Source organism: Leguminivora glycinivorella, chromosome 9, assembly GCF_023078275.1.
Source record: "Leguminivora glycinivorella isolate SPB_JAAS2020 chromosome 9, LegGlyc_1.1, whole genome shotgun sequence".
Classification (NCBI taxonomy): domain Eukaryota; kingdom Metazoa; phylum Arthropoda; class Insecta; order Lepidoptera; family Tortricidae; genus Leguminivora; species Leguminivora glycinivorella.
This window is the reverse complement of record NC_062979.1, coordinates 19,357,994-19,362,698: the sequence shown is the minus strand read 5'-3', so window position 1 is coordinate 19,362,698 and position 4,705 is coordinate 19,357,994. Positions and strand designations below refer to the sequence as shown.

Genomic DNA, 4,705 nt, shown 5'->3' with positions numbered 1-4,705 from the left:
ATCCTCGCTAGGTATTGTAGCTTTTTGCAATTTGGAGTAAGCCTTTCTCCTATAAAGATAGTGCTTTTTATAGTTAGCCCAATCAAAGACGTATTAAAGTTGTCTGTTGCATTTTCCTTATTATAGCTGCGCACTGCTTGCAATAATGATATTTTTTGGTTCACACTTGAAAACTCAACTACTATTGGTCTCGGAGTGTTAGGTTTGCCTCTGGCCCGATAAATAGAACGTATAAAGTGGGATTCAAAGTCCAAATTCAGGGCCGAGTGCATTTTTTTTAGGTAGTCTGCCGCTTGCCCGTTGTTATCGGTGGGAATGTTGCGAATTTCCACGCTAGTCTCCAGCAGTCTCCTTTGTAAGTTTTCAACCTGTGTATTTAAATCGGAAATAGAGGATTGAGTCGCGGCTTCGTTTTTTTCAAGTGTCCCGACTCTCGATTCTAACTGGGTATATTTTTCGGACACATTTGCCAGCATAGCTTCAATGTGATTGCTCTGCTCCTTCAAGCTATGTATATTGTCATCTATTTTATTGAAATTGAGTGACTGATCTGATTTAAGTTCCCTAAACATATCCATAAGCGAGGACATCTGACTAGAAAGGTTATCGTCGGAATGCTTACGTTTTCGGAACAGGGCAGCGTTGTTGGACTCGACAATATTGCCTGTGCTTGCACTCAAGTCACGGTTTGTACTTTCTCCCAGTGGTCTCGGAGATGGGAATATTTTATCTGGTTCCATTATGCCGTGTTGATAAGAAGTTGGAATAGGTATTTAGTCGAATACACTGGAGTTATAATTATTATGTAGCTAGACTCGTAGTAGCACGGTGACCTTGCCCGCTAGTTTGACAGCGGCACTGCACGTAGCACTTTCGTAGCACTGACAGATGTTGTCGTAGCCAATATTTGGACACAGCAATGTAACAGGTAAAAACACACGAATAATATACTCGTCGCACTTGCACTCATGCAATTTTAAGGTCTGTGAAAAGGGTTAGCACACTTTACGGCTAACTTAAACCAATGATAATTTTGTAATTTTATTTTACTAGCGAAATAAACGAGCGCGGGTTTGGGGACACGTCCGTATACCACGGTGTCCGAGAGGGAAGAGGAATCTATCCATGTGAGCATCATCAAAAGTGGCATAATGCTGGCTAGTTGTCACGACTGCTATGCTGTGAGTCACCGAGTCGCGTTTGGCAGTAAAACTGCAGCTATAGGGTGGTCTTAGACTCCATTTAACATAACAGATTTCAATGGAAAAATAAGTTACATTCATGGTGGCCAAACTTTGTAATTGCAAATGTTATTCATATTCATATTTATTGATATTGCACATATAGTACATTACACGTCAGAAACATAAACTTTCATTACACTAAGTAATTCACATTACTCTACGAATTAACATATAATATTTATAAAGGAATCCGTTAATGTCATTGAAGGCTTTATCAATTAGCCATTTTTTAAATTGATTGTATAATACATTATCATTGGATATAGCAGTTATTTGTTCGGGGATACAATTATAAACAACATAAATGTCCCATGCTGCTAACGTATCTCGAGAAATATTTATGATATCGATTTAAAATATGCAAGATATAAAGATATCTATCTCAATTTTTGACACAAAGAGTTTCTATTCCACCTGAAAATATCGTGGTTATCACATATGCATTGAATGTATCAATCGATCAGATCTCCTGCATTCGTAAAATATGCATGGAATCGAGAAACCTAACGGCACTACTACGGATTCTCACCTATCGCACGTCACACGATCGCACGAGTCAGAGGCTACAGGCGTCACATCATTCATCGCCCTTTACCTGACCACAAAAAGCTGTAACCATCTTAAAACTTCATACATCATTACTGCTTTTCTCGCCCAAAGCGCATCTCACGTGTTCCCTTACAACTGAACTTTCACACTGCTAACGAAAACCAAAAGTGACTCATCCGCTTAAGGTATAAATTTCAACGATGCTTCGACGATAATTGACCAGGAAAGCGGTATATCAAAATGAATCTTAACGATGTGTTAATAGAATTTGCTTTTGATTGGTGTGACAGTTCCAGTGGCCGAAACGTGTCGGGTCTGTAATTCAATAAGGGCTAACTAAATTGACTCAGATGCGCTCCGCGTTTGTGGGCCGCCTAATTTGTTGGCAAACATATTATTTTGATAGACTACGGGGATGGATGCAAAATTAATTTGGTACGGATCTGTATTGCTTCTATAATTGCGTTTGCATTTGAGTTTTTAACCCCCGACGCAAAAACGACGGGGTGTTATAAGTTTGACGTGTCTGTCTGTTTGTCTGTCTGTGTGAGTGTCTGTCTGTGGCATCGTAGCACCCAAACAGATAAACCGATTTTGATTTAACTATATAACTAGGGAACAAATCAAATTATTTTATTGAATATTTTTTGATTTATTCTTTTTTCAAGTAGTCACAATACTATTATATCCAATATCCATACTAATATTATAAATGGGAAAGTGTGTGTGTCTGTTTGTTTGTCCGTCTTTCACGGCAAAACGGAGTGACGAATTGACGTGATTTTTTAAGGATGGAGAGTGATATAGGCTACTTTTTGTCTCTTTCTAATGCGAGCGAAGCCGTGAGAAAAAGCTAGTAAATAATAAATTTAAATAGATATCATACACGAAAGAAAAAACGGCAAGGCCAACTGGTGGCCGAGCCGGGAATCGAACCCGGGTCTTCAGCTTACGAGGCTAACGTCTTTACCACTAGACCACACGCCCGCCCGCCGTGGCGAATTTACGATTTTGATTTAGTTCTTTTTTGTTTGATTTGAAAGCTGAGTTAGTCGGAAGTGTTCTTAGCCATGTTTCATGATAATCTGTCCACTGTGTCGGGGATTTTTTCAAAATTTTAATTTTGTGGTTATTATTGACAGAATTTTATTTTAACTTATGCATACTTTCTTGTAAATAAATACTAAATATGTATTACTAAAATCCTAACCAAATCGCTGGACTATCTTTACATACAACACATCCATAAACTCACGCCTGTATTCCCTAAAGGGGTAGGCATAACACATGAAACAGTTTTAGTGTCACTTTTAGCAATTAGCATATTTCACATTAAAATTAAATATCGAATAAATAGTCCGCAATTAAATTAATGCTTGATTTATTTAAATGAAATTCACAATTCTCATAATGGTTTAATAAGCAAATAACAAAGTAATTTTAAACCAAGCAAGTAATAATGAACTACACACATTAATTTGTCTGGAGGACGTCCTTATAAGTAGAGTAATTTCAGCTACTTAGATTCTAGACTTCAGTACAAATTATTAGAAATGTAATAGGTAATTACGAATACTACTACCCACATAATTTATAACTGTATCAAGTAGAATAGAATATAATAGAACTAGCGACCCGCCCCGGCTTCGCACGGGTACTATACCTACATGTAAACCTTCCTCTACAATCACTCTATCTATTAAAAAAAACCGCATCAAAATCCGTTGCGTAGTTTTAAAGATCTAAGCATACATAGGGACATAGGGACAGAAAAAGCGACTTAGTTTTATACTATGTAGTGATAGTGATTAATTTTATTCGCACACACACAAAAGAGAAAAATATTACAAAAAGGAACACACAAAAACGAGAAGGTGCAACGAAATGGTTTGACCTCAGCATAATATTGCTGGCGTCTTCCAGCGCAGATCTTCCGGTCAAACCATCCGGTGAAAGAAGATTCACGGCAGGTAACATGAACAAAATTATGGAAAACTACATAATACAGACAAAAAGACAAAGATATTACACGCTTTTTTAAACTATAACTACTACTGAACGAATTATTTATGTTTGATTGTCTGGGTAAATCAACAGTATCGTACCGTTTTTTTAAGGGGTCGGACACCGCTTGGCTGTGCATTAAGCTTGCCAACCAGCGCCATAATTATTACGGTTTTCGGTAGCTATGTATAGTAAAGTACATATTTATCATACTTTCAGTATTTTACAAAGTGTGTCATTCAAATATTATTAAGGGGACATTCTTACGTAACTCGACTTTAAGCCCCATAATAATTTTAAGAAGACATTAGCTGAACTAAAACAATGATAAAATATAATAGAAAACAACCGAGACTCAAAAACGTGCTCTTCATATAAATAAATACCTTTACCAGGATTCGAAGCCAGGACCATCGCTTACACAGGCAGAATCACTAGGCCAGACCGGTCATCGATAAATCACCAAAATAAAAATCGATCCTTTTTCTCACTTAATAACACAATAACTATATTTTTTCTGCACAACGATCAATCTTCGGTTCCGACCGTTTATGGATATCTGTGTGGACTTTAATGCTAATTGGTTTGTAATAATTAAGCTTCACATTTATGATTTATGGGCGAAATGAGATTATTAATGCATTTTTTGACATTTGTGGTTATAGCCTTTTGACGGGCGGTGGACGCAATAAAATGAGCGAAGTGACTTGGAAATTGGTTTGAGGGATTTTAATTATAATTCTTGAGGTTTCAACCATGAGGGCTTGGGTTTACTTTGTTTTAGTGCTGTTTTCAATCCATAGAGTATTGTCATTTTTTTTTATTGCGGATTAAATCGCGTATAATGAATTTAAAATACATACGTTTCGAACTCTTTACATTATAGGAAAAATTAAAATGTGCAAAAG

At 36.8% G+C, this 4,705-nt stretch overlaps 1 non-coding gene across 1 annotated transcript; it reads right to left on the bottom strand.

The window, feature by feature from the left end:
• Positions 1 to 2,708: 2,708 nt before the first annotated feature.
• Trnat-cgu lies at positions 2,709 to 2,780 on the bottom strand. Its single transcript has one exon. It is a non-coding gene; the product is annotated as a tRNA-Thr (tRNA).
• Between the last annotated feature and the right edge of the window lie 1,925 nt (positions 2,781 to 4,705).